The 19,966-nt window shown below is 39.6% G+C and overlaps 1 protein-coding gene across 1 annotated transcript in view; it reads right to left on the bottom strand.

Annotated features, from left to right (window-relative positions):
• Nucleotides 1-19,966, bottom strand: part of SCFD2 (sec1 family domain containing 2) — a 393,166-nt gene that overhangs the window by 205,442 nt on the left and 167,758 nt on the right. The window lies entirely within an intron of this gene.

Below are 19,966 nucleotides of genomic sequence, written 5' to 3' on the forward strand. Positions count from 1 at the left end.
AGAGACGTGGGATGTAGTCCCTGTTTCACAGCCCACAGTGAGAGAAATAGACAGTATCAGGTTAGAGAGATGGTCAGATCCAATGAACCCAAGAGGACTTTTTGCCTGGATGAGAAGAAAGAAAATTTGTTGACATTTTATAAGGTCACTAAAGTTTAAGGTCTCCAAAAGGGCTTTAATATAAAGCGGTCAAGGTATCCCATCACAAAATAAAAGTAAAGCCCCGTATTTCATGGAAAGTAAAAAAATTGCTGTCTGTCTTCCAAGCTCTGCGTGTATTTAGAGTGCCGTTAATATTCCCAAACTGCCCCATGATGTCTCTTCTTCCAGCCAAACACATGACCTTGGGTCCCCAAACACCTGGACCTCTAGTTGAAGATTCAATCATTTAGCAGATGTTTGCCAAGTGGCTACTACGTGCCACAGCTTGTGCTTGACACATTCCTCTAAAAACACTTAGAAATGTGTGGATCTCAAGTTCCTGTTTATAAAAACATGATGCAATGATAAGTGAACTACTTCCAAACTAGTCAGGACGGCCGCTTGTCCTTCTCTTCCATTCCGCTAACAGGCAGGTGGAGGGAGAACAGGGCAGTGATGGGAAAGCAAAGCCACAAACTGCCCTGCAGCTGGGGACCCGCAGCTACTACAAGAGAAGGAAGCAAGGGACAGATGCTTGGGCCGGCTGGAGAGCACAGGCCCTTCTAAGAAGCAGCCACGACTCAGGCCCCAACCAATTCCTGCCATTCTTTACATTTTTCAAAGAGAAACCAGAAAAGAAAAACAAAACAAAACCCAAAACCCCCAGCTATTTATCTGAAGCTGCTCTATTCTAGTTTGGCTTCCAACTGAAGGTTTCACAAACACGGAGGAGGCCAAACACAACAGGGCCACAGAACAGCTGAGCCTTGCTGGATACGAGCCTGCAATCCAATTTGCTTCTGAGGTGCAGAAGGAAAGAGGCAGGCTGGCTTGGGAGAAGGCTGTCATGGGCAGTTCCTCGGGGGCTCTTCCAAGTCCACAAAAGAAGCGACTCTGAATCACGGGCAGAGGTGCCTCAGTGCTGTGCTGTGACCCGGTCACATTCAGAAGCGCACGCCGCAGAGACAAGGTCTGGAGAAGCAGCAAGGTATGTAATCTTGACTCCCTCCGTGGACGAAAGTGACATTTCAGCCAGCCCTGCCTGTGTGCTGTTTAATATTACATAAACACAACTAACTGGTTAGGACTGGTGCAGTGACTGGAGATGCATTAGCGATTTGATTTTTTAAAAAGCAGACATTAATCAAGAATACTAACATAAGCAGCTACCAGGATTGCTCTCATTTTTCTTGTCTTCTTTTCCAAAATGTGTTGTTGCTTTAAATATTTCAGCTGCCATCATCACCTCCTATTATCCATTTAAACCAGCTTCTGAAGTAACGGGATCACCTAAGGAATAACTTCCCAAGACTCACTCACTTTGGTGCCAAGTAAAAAAAACCTAAAGGGAAAAAAACTCCTGGACCCTGACTCCTGAACCCTGACCTGCGGACGAGCTCCAGCTCACTCACCACAAAAGGAAAGGAAGAGTCCAAGCATAAACACTGTCCTGGCAAGAACTTCAGCCACCAAATGGAACAGCTGTGTCACAATAAACAAGGAGAAATAAACAGAGTAGATAGGTAGGAAGGAGTGACTGGAGCCACTCAGTCCGGAATTGCTAGGCAACATGGCACAGAGACAAAGAACTCTGGTACTGGCCCCAGACAGGACTAGGTTTGAATTCTAGCTCCTTCACTTAATAGCTGTGTGACGGGCACTGACAGACATGGCCAGCAAGTCATCAGTTGAGTGCCTGTAAGATGCTCGCTGATATCTGAGACTCTGCCAGCTGACCTACTCCAAGTTGACAACGCCCACCCCGTTCAGTAACCTGGGACCTTGTTTAAGTGCCCTGGAAGAGAGGGTGAGGTCCCAGATATCTCCAGTGGGGTGATGTCTCAAGGGAAAGCCCTTTCCCATGCCTGATCCAGGGGGCTCCAGATAGAACACACTGCTCCAACTCCAGACAGATCCCCAGACCTGGCCCCTCAACTCTCTGACAGAGTAGGGCTCAGATAGGATCTATAAAGCTGTATGGTGAACAACTCTCTCCAGTGATGCTGATATAGCTGGTCTGCAGAACAGTACTTGGAAACCACTCTAGAGAAGAATCCAAATGGATCTTCACAGGCACATCTGTGGTAACAACAGTCTAAGAATTCCCATCCCAGGGAACCAGAGAACAAAGGCTCTGTGTGCTCCGGTGATAAGCCTGTTGGAGTAGAGTACTGCTGGGGTAGGGCTCTGTCCTACTAGAGGGCTGACATCTCACTGTATCATTCAGACTCTGAGTTCAGTGAGCTAGATCACCCCACAAGATGGTTCTGGGGCCATGTCTAGACATTTCTGGTGTACAATAAATATTAATTCTTATTAGTGCTGACTGGCATGCTAGGAACATGGAACCAAGCATTTGAGAAGGAGAAAGACCAACTCTATCAGTGCCCTTCTTCTCAAACAGGTAAATGCATTGGTGTCTGGTAACCCAAATCCACATAGTTGGACCAATGAAAGCTGAGGTTCAGGTGATTATACCCCAACGTATAAGACTTTCTTCAGAGAAAGGAAGTATAAGAAGAAAGTTCATCTCAACTACACATGGGTTAAATTTCCTTTTCTTACAAAGTTAAAAGACAATTTTTAAGTTCCAAATATGTATGTGTGAAAGAAAAATGTGAGAGTCAATTTCTAGATGAGCAAAGTAACTTTGGAGGAGAAGAATATCTAGATTTACTCCCAAGAAGATGATATACTGTTTACAGTGTTTGGTTTAACAGGAATAGAAGAAAAAGTTTCTGCAATACAGCAAACAGAGATTTATAAAGCAATATTTTACAGAAAATAGCACTCATTATCAAATATTCCTTTCACAGCATAACATCTCAGAACCAGTTCTAGACCCCAAAGGCCAGTCTAGCCTCCATTCCATTTGAACCAAGTCTAGGAATAGAGAAAAGTGAAGAGCATTATGAAAATATTATAACCCGGCCTTTACTTCTTCCTTCATGCAGAACCACAATTTTAAAATGGGAGCTGAGAATACAAAGGTGAATAATAAACAGTCGCTGCCCTCAAGGAGCTTAAGGTAACAGAAGAGAAAACAAACAATAGTAGCGGTATACTGTTAAGTGTTATATACAGCAATCCAATGTGATAGGTACTATTATACGTCCATTTTAAAGATGGACTAGTGGAGGTAAAGAGAGAATAAGTAACTTGTCCAAGATCACCAGGTAGGAAGAACACACATGTGCAACTATCAAGCACATGAGGCAACATAAATGTAAGTGCCCTAGGACTGTCACAAATCAACACTGAGGCATGGGGTCACTTCGGGCTGGGATGATTAGAGAAGGAATGAGAAAGGCAATGATATTTGAGTTGCATCTAAAGAACAGGTAGGAGTTTTACAGGTAAGAATGGGAGGCAGGGAATGTATTTTATGCAAGGAAATGGTATTAAAATATAGCACAATTTAGAAAATACTTTATTGTAGAGATGAAAATAAAATTATTTAAATCCTGAGGAGAGAAAACTTAAGGGTTCTTAAACATACTATATACCTGGATCTAAAGTTTTTCTCATTCTCCTTCACTAGCATTTTGCAATTTTCCTATTCACTGTAGCAACAAAAAATGATCACATATTCTTCTACATGTATGAAAAGCAAAACGTGCTCAGGCTAGTCAGCTCCCGCCTTGAGAAGCAAAACTCTGAAGCCAGGATGCATGCTCCTGTTTCTATGAACGGGCACACATGCCTGACGATGGGGCTTCAGGTTACACATAAGCAGGCACCAGATACATGGGGCTGGGAGCAAAAACCCTCCTCCACTTTATATTAAACATTACATCCCCTAAGTCTTTTTTTTAAATCAATGAATACTGAATAGAATGCTGTAATTTAGGAATGCTAATTTCATGACTGAACTCCCATGGTTTAGGGCCTGATTATTAGGTGTGGAGGTGGGCAGTAGAAGGGTGGGAGCAGCAGATGTGGTGCAAAAAAAAAAAAAAGTTATTTTAGAAAACATTTCTGGAGAAATGGTTCTATCCAGGCTGGGAGGGGGGAAGGTTTGGGAGAGCAGCCGGAAAGGACTACAGAAGCTGGCTGAGGAAAGATTTGCTAAGAAACATTAGTTAGGAGGCTATAGCTGGATACTACTGACAGGCATTAAGGATAAAGGGAAGGGAATCGTGCTGAGGGGGTTGAGGGAAAACTGGAGAGATTAAGCTAGAACTCAGGGACATCTGTGGCACTGAAGACCCTCTCCCCTTAAAAGTCACCCCCTGACAACACACACCTTGCCCACCCTGTTTATATTGCACCTCTTGTACTTAGCACCACCTTAGAGGGATGTTGTCCCTTCATAAAAACTGGCTGAAAAGAAAAAAGTAAGGAGGGAAGGAAGGAGAAAGAACCGCGGATTTAAAAAATAAAAAGTCTGATTGTATTAGATTGTATGACACTGGTTTTCAAATCATGGTTTATACGTGACATTTACTTTCCTTCATGGAATTGGTCCGTTGAAGCACCTTACAGTGTGAGACAAATGATCAGCCCACCTAACTACAGTTATAAGCTGCATGGATGAGACAGTCGGATTCCCAAGAATCACCATCTTGAGAGGAAGCTCTCCTGCCCCTGTGGTTCTGTCCACAGGCCAAAGAACTTCCCCAGACATTCTGGGGCTGGTTTCTTCCTTGTTATATTCAGGTTGGAAAAGAATTGTCAGAGGATCTAAAAGTTAAGTTAAAAAATGTTTTGCACTCCAGGTATGGCTGAACGGCAGGCTCACTAGCAGGCAAGGAAAGAAGACGAGGGGATGAAAGAGAAGAAGGGCAAAGTAATAAAGATGAAAAAAAATAAGGGGAAATGAGGAAACAGCAAATTTAACCAAAAACCTCCGGAATTTAAAATCTGGTAGGATAAAAATATTAAAGCACAAAATAACAGTTCCATTAATGGCTGATACCATTTGTCTTCACTGCATGAAATATTTTCTTAACTATATTGCAAACAATGGGATTTCCAAACTCTCATCGATAGGGCATGGCTTCCTTTTGATATTCCATTCTCTTCTTCAACCAACCTTTCTGTTCTCCAAAGCAGAGTTCCTCTGGTAAAGCTGCAACATATCTGTAGCATTGCAGTGTCAGATGAAGCACTGGAGCTGAGCCAGAGCTGCTTTCTTATTCCCTCCTTCATTCAATAAATACTGTACTTATGAAGGGCCTTCCATGTGCCCCCAAGCACACTCGGTACTTGAGATACAATGGTGAACAAAACTGATGGAGTTTATGGTCTGGGGCCGGTGGCGGGTCCGGGGGGGAGGCAGACACTAATCAAATTATCACAAAAATATATAATGAACTGTTCACTAGACACATGATGAGGGCGGAGGGTGCTGAGCTAGTAAGGAGGGGCAGAGGAGGCTGAGCCTAGGACATGTGGCCTGAGCTGAGCTCTGAACGGGTTAATTGGACTAGGGTGGAGAGTTAGTTGGAGGGAATGTAATGTATTTAAGGAACTGAAAAGCCTGTGGCTGGAACAAAGGGTACAAAAGGATGAAAAGCCTCCAGAGTGAGAAGGTGATCATGGAAAAATGACATTCTACTGCTCTGAGAAGTCCAGTGCAGGGGGTGTGTGCCTTTGGTCCAGACACAGAGGACGCTGTGGGTGTAGCACAGTATTTGGTAACCATTTCTAGCTCCTCCCTATACCCTGGAGAGTAATGACCCAGATATTTTTTCAGCCTGATCATGTTCATTTTTGCTCTTCCATTATTTTAAGCAAAACACTGATTATTTTTCACTGCCAAATTGGAAAACAAGAGCCATGTCCTTAAAAAGGCCCATCAAAAAGCCAACAAATCTATGTTCCCAGAACTTTTCCCCGGATCTTTCACATGTTGAATCTGTATTTTAAAAAATGATAAGGCATAAATTGGCTCAAGAAAGGACTGCAAAGACAAAAGCAATAAGGAAGTAATTAGAGATCTGATATTTTGATTGTAATTTGCACATACCCTACCAAGAAGTTGCAACAAATACACCCCGGTGGTTTTGTTCTATTCTAAACTCTGGGTATAGCGGCCCTGACATATAACAGCGTCAACACTTCCAGCCGAATATCTGGAAGGGCTGTTGCTCTGAAATGCTACAATCACTCTATAATCAAAAGCCATTAAATACCCTTTTCCAAACTAAAAGGCTGTACTCATCCTGGATGATGTCATTTTGTCTGGGCTTCTGCATTCTCAAGAACAACTTGAAATAATCAAGAATACAGTGTGCAAACTCCCAAGGTGACCAGTTTTATGAGTTCTCTCACAGAAGTGTGAGATTAGGAGGAAGGAAGGGAGAAGGGGGATGGGAAACAAGAGATTAAAGTATAAAAATAATAACAAAGATACAATCACAGAAAAAAATCGGTGTCTTGATATCTGTTTCTGGGAATGAAATGTAAAGCGTTCTGCTTTTCTGATAGATGAAAACATGTGCTTCACTTCTTGTACATCAAAGAGATGCCCTGAATACTGTATATTATAACTGAAGCGTTATTGTTTACATGGTGCATTGTTTCTACACTTTGACAGAAAGGGTGTGCGTTCCCAGTGAGGAAGTATCCAACTACATTTTAACTATGAAGAAACCTTTTTTAGCCAAAGATTAAATTCTTTGCAAGGTGGTGATTTCTACAGAAAAGAAACTCCCAATCCTACCTCACCGTATGAAAAAAACAGATCAGATTTAACTGTTGTTCTTAACCACCACAACAAAAATAAGGAAATAAAGAGTCCAATTATTTTAGAGTATAGTTTGGACAAAACCACAGCATCTAGAATTAAGCATTTTACATGTTGGAAAATGTAAATTATTAATGAACATTGCACCCTAACAGTTTCCTTTTCCAGATGGCTCTCTGTCAGGTTGGCAAGAACTCAAGAGCTTGACGAATAGGTGCAGGCATATGTCTTGTGTTTAAAATGAAAGGGAAAAAAAGCAGAAGGGGGCTTCATTTCATAAACACTTCAGGGAAAATTACCATTCCTTTTGGGACCAATTCAGTCCAGGTGCTAAGCACAGAAGAAACAGGCAACACCCGAAGGCAGAAAAGAGTCAGGCTTCTATGGGAATTACGTTCTTGGTTACATTTACAACTAAATTTCAAAATACAAATGAGTATCACCATGGTTGTATACATATGTTCTCCTCCTGGTTTTTAAAATATTAATCTTCTCTTCTCACATAATAAAATTATAAGTCAGAGCCTAGAGCCTGTTGTGTCTCTCTTTAATTTTCTTCTGCCACAATTCTAGGCTGAACTACTTGTACCTAAGTGTTTTTCCTCCTACCCAAGGTCCTAATGGACCTCCTTTTTGGCTCAGAGTATTCTCCTTTATGTTCTGATTAAGGGTAATCTGACTTTTGAGGGATAATGTCTCTTAGAACTTGGGACATGGATTCAGAACCAACATTCTCAACAACCATCTTTCCAATGTTAGTTTCAGAAACCGTATGTGACATTATACCTGGGGCCCTATTTATCCTAGGCACTCTGACCTTAACGGATAAACTAAAAAACACATTTAAAACAAAATCTCACCTGCTATATTCACTTGGGACGCATATATGGGATCTCAATTTCCACTTACCAATAAACAGATCACCAAATACATATCAAAATACTAACAAACACTAACTAACTAACACCAAATACATATCAAAATACTAACAGTAGATTTCTCTGGGTAGTGGGTTCATAGGTAATTTTAAATTTTATTCTGTGTTTATTAAAGAGCAAAAGATCTTCCAACTATACTACAGTGAACAAGTATATGGCTGTCATCAGGGAAGAAAATCCGATTATAAATATTTTAAGGAACACATAAATATGAATGGAGCTCTAAAATTCATCCAGATGACAATCTCTGTCCTTCTAATTCTTATATTCAAAGAATTATATATAATTACACAGCCATGCATGACAGGCACAATTACTGCTACTCGAGTGTTGAGGGGCAATTGCATGGTGAAAGCAGCTTGAGTTCTAAGAATTCCCTTAGTCCACAGTTGTTCTGATGCTGTTTTTTAAAACATTAGTGAAAATTCAGACAATTATTTTTAGGCATACAAATACCTACTCTTGAAGCAATTATTCTGGTGCCAATGACATCTTTATCCATTTACAGGCAAAATACAAAACCCAAGAGGGAGAAGATAAGATGTATTATTTATTTATTTAAAACTTTTTTTTGCGGTACATGGGCCTCTCACTGTTGTGGCCTCTCCCGTTGCGGAGCACAGGCTCCGGACGCGCAGGCTCAGCGGCCATGGCTCACGGGCCCAGCAGCTCCGCGGCATGTGGGATCTTCCCGGACCGGGGCACGAACCTGTGTCCCCTGCATCGGCAGGCGGACTCTCAACCACTGCGCCACCAGGGAAGCCCAAGATGTATTTTTTAAATATAAAGAAATAAAACTGGTTTATTAGTGAATGTTCTCATGGTGGACATATCTAGCTTTTGTACATCAGTATCCCTTCCTCTGTGGAATTACTCCAGACCCTATGTTAAATGGCAGTGCTGGACTGTCGATCACAGCCCACTGCCCATTTCTGCAAGTCCCTGCCCCGACCTCCCTCCTGCTCACTCCCAACACAGCTATGAACACAGGACTCAGCTTGGCCAGAGAGAGCCCCATTCCCCTGGCAACAGTGAGTGGATCAGTAACAGTGACAGTCAGCTTCGTTTCCTAGGATTGATCTACAACCCCTGGAAGAAAAAAAGCTCTCTCTTTTCCTGAGTTGCTATTCTGGAATGACATAAGCCAGGAATGTCTGGGAGGGAGAGAGGTCACACAGAGGCAGCTGTGATAGAAAAGAATGAGGTCAATACTTAGAAGGATGAAAAGCTTAAAAGATGCAGAGAGCCCCAATCACACTGTTGGAGCCCCTCCTCGAAAATTCCTAAATATAGCTCTGTCTCCAGACTGCCATATAAGCAAATATGAACAGCAAATACCAACTAGGAAGACATGCTGGCAAAATATATGACTAAGATTAATAACCTTAATAATACAAATGCTCTGATTCAAAATCATTAAGAATAAAATTAATAATCAGTAGGAAAAAAGGAAAAGACCATGAGCCGGCAATTCACAAAAGATGAAAACAAATGGCAAGTATCTGCTTTTCATCAATATTCAATAAAATTGTATGTGGCTTCTTCTACACTGTTCCTGACATTTCCAAATTTTCTACAAGGAGAACGTATGACTGTAATAGTGGAGGAAAAACTTTAAAGATATTAAAATAGAAAATTAAATTTAAGAATGTTAACCTGGTATCAGCAGGTAGGATAAATGGGTGGGCAGGCGTGGAGTCAGGGATTTTAGAGGGAAGGCCATGGAAGAACAGGGAGCATTTTTGGAGAGCTGTAAACAGCATCTCAAAGGAAACAGAGCTGGGCTGCTCTCTAGGAGCTGAGGTTGAGTCAATGAGTCCATTGCTTCCCTCCTGAGATGACAGTGATAGCATGGAAAAGATAGAATGGTACTGAGGAGGAGCTGATTTAGAGGTAGGGAAGGGAGTACATTGATTCCAATAAAAATAAAAAGCAAAAGAAGCTAGAACCATAGAATGTAGTGAAAGAAGAGACCTTAGATTCACCGAATAAAACTCTAATTTTATGATGAGGATCCTGAGTCCAAAGGAAGCTAAGTGACTTACTTTCAGGTTACACACCTATGGGCATATTTAGGAATAAACATCAGGCCCCTTCCCGTCTGTGCTCTTTTCAACCATACCACCCAGTCACTCCTATTTGATCCAGAGCTCTGTGTTTAAGAAAATTACCCTGTATTCCATGCATTCCATTTGTTCTCTTTCATGACTGAGAAATTTATAGTCTAATGTACAGTTAATAAGAATCAGCAAGTATTAATCTCTCTGTCACACACACAATTATTACTATTGGCATCATGTGCAGACATAAAAATTAACGATATGGACAGTCTGTCTCTGCATTTGTGCATCTATAAATACCACTGCAAGAAGATACGTTCCAGTGTCTTAGTTAAGAATGACTGTTTTTATGAGCTGGTATGGAAAAATTAAGTACTTGAGAAAGTAATTTGTAGTGATCTCTTACTATTTTTGCAAAATTACATAACTGGTTAGCTACCTTAATAGGCAGCTCTAAATATTTTTATACACAGCTTGTGATATATTTTAAATATGAACTAAACATTGTAAACTTCACTTGATATAGCTGTTTTGTAATATGTGCTGTGGTTAACTATTTTAATATGTTGGACAGTAAAACTAAATGTAACAGTTCCAACATTTCTCATGGGAGTGATTTAGGGCAGACATATGTTTTTCATTAGAGTTTCCAGCAGAAATCTTAGAAATCAAGAGGAAAAATAGACCCTATTATACCAAACAGTGTTACAAACCATAATAGAAAACAACAGTCTTTAAAGCTTTTGTTTTGTTTTGTTTTGACAGCCCTGAAACAAGAAATCTGAAACACTAGAAATGAAGGTATATCCCTTAATGAAAAGTCTAATACTGGAATGCCACAATAACTGAGAATCCATAAACTAGAACCAAGAGGTGAGGCAGAATCTTTGCTGAAATGAATTTCCCCCTGCATCCTGAAGCCCTCTTTCATCTGAGTGAGTGGATTCTGCAGTCATGGTTTTGTACACTGTCACCTACTGTAATGAACTGAAGTTTTCATTCAAGTGTGGATAACATGAAGGCTGGCAATGAACTTTCAGGATCACCCTTCTAGTTACCACAGCAACATCCTTTGTCACTGGCAGTCCTCAAGGTCCAAGGAACAACTTTGCAAGGGAAAGATTTCTGAAATCTTGAAAGCTATTTTTCAATTGAAATAGTGCCCCTAGGAGCAGAAATCTGCAGAAATGCATATCTGATGAATTACTGAGGGAAAGCTGTGAGAGGAGGAAAGAACGCAGAGGTGACAGAGTAAAGGAAGCACAGGAGGAGAAATTCTCGTTAGTTCCTCACCTTTTACAATTCTCTGTTGGGAAGTGCTTTATATTTTACAAAGAAGACTGACTTTCTACACGCTGGGAAAGTACTTGACCAATGATGAAAAATGTTTTGGTTGAAAGACATAGCTCTACTAACATAATAAACAAAACGTCTATGCCTTGTGTTGATGGAGATGAAAGTTTTCATAATAAAGTGGCAGCCATAAATAGCAATAATGATTTTATATGGTCTATGTTTACCTGAACTTTTTCAAAAGAGGAAAGCTGTCAAAAATAAATCATTGCGGGCTTCCCTGGTGGCGCAGTGGTTGGGGGTCCGCCTGCCGATGCAGGGGACGCGGGTTCGTGCCCCGGCCCGGGAAGATCCCACATGCCGCGGAGCGGCTGGGCCCGTGAGCCATGGCCGCTGAGCCTGCGCGTCCGGAGCCTGTGCTCCGCAACGGGAGAGGCCACAACAGTGAGAGGCCCGCGTACAGCAAAAAAAGAAAAAAAAAAAAAGAAAAAAAAAATCATTGCAAATAGATTTGTACTCTTGGTTGTAGAATGTGGCTTTGTCTTACTAAGGAGATAAGAGTAGACATATATGCTTTCCACTGGAAAGCAGACCTGAAAGTACCATAAGCTGCCTTCCACAAGCCATTGAAAATAAATTCTCAGCTCCTTCTCATTCGAAGTCCTCTGTTAGATTTTCACAGGAATGCAAGTGGATATTGGTTGAGAGCTCACTAGACTATTCTAACCTTCAGTGTCCCTAAGAACACTGCTTTCCAAACTGGACCTGCCTTTCCTCATTTATTATCCATGGTTGATCTTAAACAGGGCAAAAGACAAGTGGGAAGGAATAGAGAAGAAAAAACTTAGGAAATAAGATCCCTTAAAATCAAAACTTTAAAAAAGTTAAAGATGATTTTAAAAATCATGGTGCATCATGAAGGTAATTTATACATTTTATCCCAGTCAATGTGAAGTTCAGATTATTCCAGTTAGAATAACAGGAATCCTGCCATTGTTTTATGCCAAAGTTTTGAGAATTACATAGCAAAGGAAGCACAACTATGGATCTAGCTAGAAAAATACCGTCTTCCCAGAATTTGAGGAGAACTTATGCACCATCCCTTCCACAGAACTGACTTTTCACACCGTAATATTTTAAAGTCCTAAAATGTCTTAGTAAAATTCCTACTGACACAAGTCTCAGTGTCAGTTCCCTGTGCTGGGAAGCTCTTCTCATGGGGGTGAGTCAGACTTGCTGGCTGGCTTTATTTTCCTAAGTTGTCTTCCTAATATTAAACCCAAAATTGCTTCCCAGCATTTTCCACCCAATAGACAGAGTTCTGTGGGAAGTCTACTTCCACTTATATATGGTATCTTTACAGGATCTATTTGGAAGGAAAACCTATGCTACTTCACTGGTAAACTCATGCCAGATTAAAATGTAAACAAATGTGATTTTTTTTTCTTTTAGTTAAAAAAAGTCAAAAAAGGAGGTCACTAGGTCCTTTCCTTTGCTTTCTGACCGAACTGTAGTGTCTAATTTCATCTGCCTAGAGATCTTTCAGATTTCTAGTACGTATTAGAGATTTAAACGCTTTTCTCTGTAATCAATACCTGAGGCAGTACCTAGTATAAAGATTGCAACCTGTATGCTGGGTTGTACACTAGATACTAAACTCTAGTATAAAGATGGCAACCTGGAAGCGTACAGGCTGAATTCTGCCCTTCAATAAAATCTCTTTGACTCATGCAGTGTTTTAGAAAATGAGCCAACTTTTTAAATTTGGTTAATTAAGAATATTAAAAAAAACCCCTCAGATTCCTGATTTCTTGAGAGATTGGCAATATTAGACTCATGCTCTCCTGGAAACAATTAGAGGATCTCCAGTTTGACATAGTCATCACCACTCCCTACTGCCCCCTTTATTAAGACCAACTATCTTTTGCTAATTATCACTGTACTTTCACTGTTGTTTTTCCAAAACCTAACCTACTTTACTTATTTATATTAGTTGCTGGTCCCTGTAAGCATTTGAGTTTGAGACTCCTATTGCAACTCATGATTTCAAACATTTTTAAAGTGTGGGGATATCTTATAATTATGTTTTTGGTATCTGTTACCTAAAAGATACAAAGGAAAAATTCTATAGCTTCAGCAATACCTTTAAATGAATTTCTATTTTATAAATTACAATTATATCTACAAATATTTGTATATTTATATGTGCAGAGTAATACTGAGTATATGGATGAAGCACAAAGCACACACACAGGAGTGAACCTTTTGTTCTAACTCCTAGATTTTCCCAGGGATCCATGAGACAAAGGTTGGGAATCACTGGTCTAGTAAAAAGAATTCTGGACTGGGAATCAGAAAACACAGTCTTGAGTTCCATCCTTGCACTGGATAGGCTATTGGTTGGTGGTTTGAGGCAAATTAGTCAACCTATTGGGGCACTGATTTTCTCTTGTGCAAAACGAATAAACTGGATAATTGTTGAGAACCTTTCCATTCATAAAACATAATAATATATGCCTTATGAGTTTTTTTTTTTTTTTTGGTACGCAGGCCTCTCACTGTTGTGGCCTCTCCCACTGCGGAGCACAGGCTCTGGACGCGCAGGCTCAGCGGCCATGGCTCACGGGCCCAGCCGCTCCGCGGCATGTGGGATCTTTCCAGACCAGGGCATGAACCCGTGTCCCCTGCATCGGCAGGCGGACTCTCAACCACTGCGCCACCAGGGAAGCCCTGCCTTATGAGTCTTTACACCTATTACAAAAACCCAGGCAACTATGGGACCTCCCCAAAGTGTACCTGGGTTTTACCTAAAGACAAAAGGTTTATTAGGGAGGGAACTGCCATGGAAAAAATGGAAACACAGGGAAAACTGCAACTCTCCTATTTCCAAGTTTATGTACAATTTTATATTCTCCGCTCCAAACCATGTTTGAAAAACTAGCAGTATATTTATGAGTAAACTGTCTTAAAGAGAACTCAGCATTATAGATATATTTCATTTGAGCTCAGATATTTGGGGTATAATATTTTAGGCATATAAGTTTATGGGTTCAAACGTACATATTCTTTTCAGATCAAAGGCGATACTGTTTACAAAAGCACTTTGAACACTATAGTATTATCTAGGATTATCAGATATTATAATGCTGCTATTACCTGATATTCCCACCTGACTCCAAATCCTGTGCTCAGAGCCTTTACTCCACCACTGCCGCCCCCAGGGTTTCTATGCTTAGAGAGAATAATGCCAGATACATAGACATGTTCAATGAATACTGATAAGGTTAAAATATTTGTGCTATAAGTCCAATGATACTAGCACACAATAGTGTGTTTTTTCAGTATATATTGTAAAAGAAAACTAATACTTTAACTGCACCCGGGGCATCACTCCATCTCACAGTATATTATATTGCCTTAGAATTTCCTCTGTCAGGGAAGCCTATAATAATAACTGCAGCAAATTCAAGTTTCTTACATAATGCCCACTCTCACCTTCTTTCTTTTAACAGAACCCTGACTTTGTTCATGACTAATATGTGCCCAGTTAAAAATATTCATCAGATTCTCTGGTAGCCAGAGGTGGTCATGAAACCCAGTTCTCGGCAACGATTACAAGTCTTCTGGGTAGGACTTCCAGAAAGCTATGGTTCCCCTAATATAAAAAAGGGCAGACACCACTAGTATACTCCTTTTATTTTCATCCTTCCTCCCTCCTTGCCTAAAGCAGGGACACAATACATGGAAGAGGAGTGTCCACCTCATGACCATAATGATGAAATATACTGACAGGAAAAAAAGGAAGAAAGGGAGGAAGGAAGGAAGCCAAAAGGAGTGTGCGTTCTGCTGCCTGTCTCTTAACTTCCTGCTGAGAAAAAAAATAAATCCCTATTTATTTTTATTTACTATTTAAGCTAATCTTGTAAATTTTCCATTACATATATCCAGGTACAATCCTAATATAATACAGAAATTGATAATCCCAAATTATCAACAGGAAGTAAAATAAGAATCTAATAAATATAAATTACAGTTTCTGTGGTATTATCATGCCTCTCTCTTGAACCATAGAGTTCTTAGATATTTTGAATCTTTCATTCCCTAGCATTACACTGAACCTAACTAAACAGATCTAGCTCTTATTGACCTGATCTTTAAAGACACTATAAAAATTCAGGGACATAAGTTAATGAGTAATATAAAAATTGTTTACCAAAAAAATTGTTTTCCAAGAGTTGTGGGTGTCAAAAACCATATGCAAGTTTTGTTTTTCTTTGTTTCCTGATTCCAGAGCCTCCTGACCAACATACCTTAGAGCACTGATTTGCCCTTAATAGTTTACAGGTGTGCCAAGCTGCTGCTTCAGTTCACAGGTCTGGCGGGTAGGGCCTGGAGTGATCAAGCCCCTGCTGCTGCTTGCCCCCGACCACACCAGCCTGTCCACTTACCTCAGTAGACTCTGCAAACATTCTTACTGCCTGTGTGCAAAACAGCGTTAAAAAGGCTGGGAAGCACTGCCCTATATGACAGCTAGATGCCATCAAAATAATAACAGCAATGGAAAAAAAAATTACCTATTACAACGCTCTATGGATCAAAAATTAGGTCACACACATCACATCATTTTATTCTCAGGAAAATCATGAGTGGTCAATAGGGCGCTTATATTTATTATCAAGGTTCAGAGATGGTAATGTGCCCACTAACACACATTGCTAGGAAATGACAGAGCCAGGACTTTTGAATCAAGGATTTCTGCTCTAAGCCTATGCTTTTTCTGACATAGCTCCCTGTATGATGATAGTCCACATTTGCACAGATCTTTGAAATGAGTGTTTTGATTTCATACTCTGAAGAAAGTTCAAATGGTTTTCGTTTGTTTTCTCTTGTGACTGCCATGCAAATACTAACATATATGGAAACTGATACTCTCTTTGAACTTAGCAAGACTGAGAAAGCACAACACTAAATGACACATTTAGGCCGTACCAATTTTCTTTTTACAGCTCCCATCCCTGACACCCTGAGAGCCAACCCTTGTTATTTTGTGTGAGTAGAAAAGAGAGTTTTTGCCCACCACTCTCCCCAAGAGTACCTATTAAAAAGAAAATAATACGTTGCCGTTGACCATGCTTAAGTTTTGCTTTGTTTTGCCGAACACAATTTCTCATTGCCCTTTCTATAAAAGGGAAGAATAGAGAGAAATGAAAGAAACTATCAAAAGTAAGTTACATTTTTAACATATAAAAGGAAATATGAATTTTAAATATAGGGTAATTATTGTCGAGAGGTATTACTGAAATAAAAGGAATTTAAGTTTGCTACTCCTGTTTTAGAAAGCTAGACAACCAAGAGATTTCAGTGACTAGATATAATATTTTAATTTCTTTATAGCAATGGAGAAACAAAGAGGATACATGCACCAAAATAGGAAGGTATGAGGAAACTCCTATAAGTAGCTATTATAGACAGATTCAAAAGCACAAGTAATATCTATGATATTAACCAAATATTAATTCACTGTTCAGAAAGTGAGAATGCATGGCATAAAACAATAAGTTTAAGCAAGCATAAGTTACAGAATACAATATGCAGTGGTTACAGAAGTGAGCCTGTGGCAGGTTTAGAATTCCATGTTTAAAGACATGGGCTCGAGATCCAGAAGGTTCAAATCCTGGTTCTATCACTTAGCAGTTGAGTGATGATAACGTGCTTAATTTTTAGTACAGAAGAAGTATTGATTGCTTGATTCTATCAACAGTTAAGATTAGTAAAATTACAGCATTATATAAAAAGTAGAATTCTTATATTGATTGCTTATTTTCAATAGTACTTTTAAACTAAATCTCATCAACCACAAAATGTCCACAAGACATAAAGTAATTTCTGCCAACCAGTAGCAAGTAAGCTGAGATTATAAACTGGAATAACATAAGTGCAACACTGTGGGCAAGTTCATGGTAAAAGCCAAACTAACCTAGTTCCATGAAAGGCTAAGCACATTTGGAAGACAATTCAATTCTTCCAGTACATACTGCGTATTCCATCCTATTCTACAAAACTGAGTCACCACTGCCTCAATGCTGTCCTATTACTCCTTATCCTGAGATGTAGATTAAACATTCTCTTCAGCAGCTAACTGTAAACATAAACCCTACTTCTCAGGACACGTGACTTTTCAACATACTTAATAAGGGGCATGTCTATACTGGCCAAGTAAAAATCTACCTTCAGAAATCAAGTCCTTTTGGTGGCCACAAGGGTTGATGTGTGTTTCACTGGCAAGCTGACTTATGTCAAGTCTAAGTAGCACATCTTATCCACCCTGTTTGAACTGTACATCCAAATCTAATCTAGGGCATTCTTCACAGAATTAGAACAAAAAATTTCACAATTTGTATGGAAACACAAAAGACCCCAAATAGCCAAAGCAATCTTGAGAAAGAAAAACAGAGCTGGAGGAATCAAGCTCCTGGACTTCAGACTATACTACAAAGCTACAGTAATCAAGACAGTGTGGTACTGGCACAAAAACAGAAATATACATCAATGGTACAGGATAGAAAGCCCAAAGACAAACCCACACACATATGGTCACCTAATTTATGGCAAAGGAGGCAAGAACATACAATGGAGAAAAGACAGCCTCTTCAATAAATGGTGCTAGGAAAACTAGACAGTTACATGTAAAAAATGAAATTAGAACACTCCCTAACACCATACACAAAAATAAGCTCCAAATGGATTAAAGACCTAAATGTAAGACCGGACACTATTAAACTTTGAGAGGAAAACATAGGAAAAACACTCTTTGATATAAACCACAGCAAGATCTTTTTTGACCCACCTCCTAGGGTAATGAAAATAAAAACAAAAAATGAACAAATGGGACCTAATGAAACTTAAAAGCTTTTGCACAGCAAAGGAAACCATAAACAAGACGAAAAGACAACCCTCAGAGCGGGAGAAAATATTTGCAAACGAAGCAACTGACAAAGGATTAATCTCCAAAATATATAAACAGCTCATGGAGCTCAATATCAAAAAAACTAACAACACAATTAAAAAATGGGCAGAAGATCTAAATAGACATTTCACCAAAGAAGACATACAGATGGCCAAGAGGCATGTGAAAAGATGCTCAATATCACTAATTATTAGAGAAATGCAAATCAAAACTACCATGAGGTATCACCTCAAACTGGTCAAAATGGCCATTATCAAAACATCTAGAAACAATAAATGCTGGAGAGAGTGTGGTGAAAAGGGAACCCTCCTGCCCTGTTGATGGGAATGTAAATTGATACAGCCACTATGGAGAACAGTATGGAGGTTCCTTAAAAAACTAAAAATACAACTACCATATGACCCAGCAATCCCACCATTGGGTATATACCCTGAGAAAACCATAATTCAAAAAGAGACATGTACCACAATGTTCACAGTAGCACTATTTACAATAGCCAGGACATGGAAGCAACCTAAATGTCCATCAACAGATGAATGGATAAAGAAGATGTGGCACATATATACAATGGAATATTACTCAGCCATAAAAACAGTATTGTGAATCAATTATACTCCAGTAAAGATGTATAAAAAATAAAAAAAAACCAAAGCTAATCTAGGTAGGAATATATACTTTGTATTATAAAATAAGATGTCTCCAAAATTTAAAGATACACTAAAATTTCCACAAATTCGTATTTTTTTTTTACCTTCAGCTATTAACTTTACAAATTTTCCTAATATAAACATGAATGTACAGAAGTCTTTTTAAACGTGAAATCACATTTAAAAGCAAGAAAATGCAATATCCTGAGCAATCATAAAACAGAGAAACCAATAAAGAATGAAATTCTGGGTCAATAAACACCTTGAGCGAGTATCGAATGAACACTGACTGCTTGACCTCAATTCTCAAAATAATACAGTAACACACTAACGCTGCAGAAAGCTATCCAAACACCCTCGTTAGAACACACCATCTTTGTTGTCTGTTTCTGGAATTATGTGTGTTAAGAAAAACTTCCAATTATACTCTCCTAGTGTTCAAGTTGACTTTGAATCAAATCACTGTTCTAAGCTGTATATAAACCATATTAAGTCTTTCTAAGTCAATATTCATTTATAGCCAAACACACACGTGAAATCACACTCAGTTCTGTACCCTAATGAAATGGGAACAACTCCCACAAGTTTTCCTTAGGTAGATTTTAAGTTGGCAAGCAGGTTCTGTACTGGGCAAGGAAACGTTTCATTTCTGTGGGAAGTTCATTCGGTTTCCACCTTGTCACGGTTTCGTTTTCCATGACCAGACACAGGAAAGGCCAGCATTGGGCACAAAGGAAAGCACACATGCACGGGATGCTCAGGTGGACAGAGACACAGCCCGCTTCTGAGAAAGCTGGGCCCCGCCCCCCAGGGAGGCAGGACAGGAGACAGGAGGAAAAGTCAGATGATATGTAACCTCCCTCAGCTGAGCCTTCCCCAGTGGAGAGGTCTACATGCACCCACACACACATATCCATGAATGAACGGCAACCTGGTATGTTTTTAAAGTATTTACGTTTTACATGTAAGTTTTAATAACTTCTCACTCTCAAACAGGCCCAGGCTCAATCCACGCTACTAGCAATAAGCTTTACACAAAATATAAAGAATATTGAATTTGATATGAAACAACACAAATGAATATCTCCGCAAGTTATACCACAGTTCTTACTAGAAGTGAAAATGGTTAGATTTTAGGATATTTAATTAGGTACTTCCCCCAAATCAACAGCCTGCTTTACTGGGATGTTTGGGGATTATTTTGGATAGTACCAATTAATTCAGATTCA

Source organism: Globicephala melas, chromosome 5 (genome assembly GCF_963455315.2).
Source record: "Globicephala melas chromosome 5, mGloMel1.2, whole genome shotgun sequence".
Lineage (NCBI taxonomy): Eukaryota > Metazoa > Chordata > Mammalia > Artiodactyla > Delphinidae > Globicephala > Globicephala melas.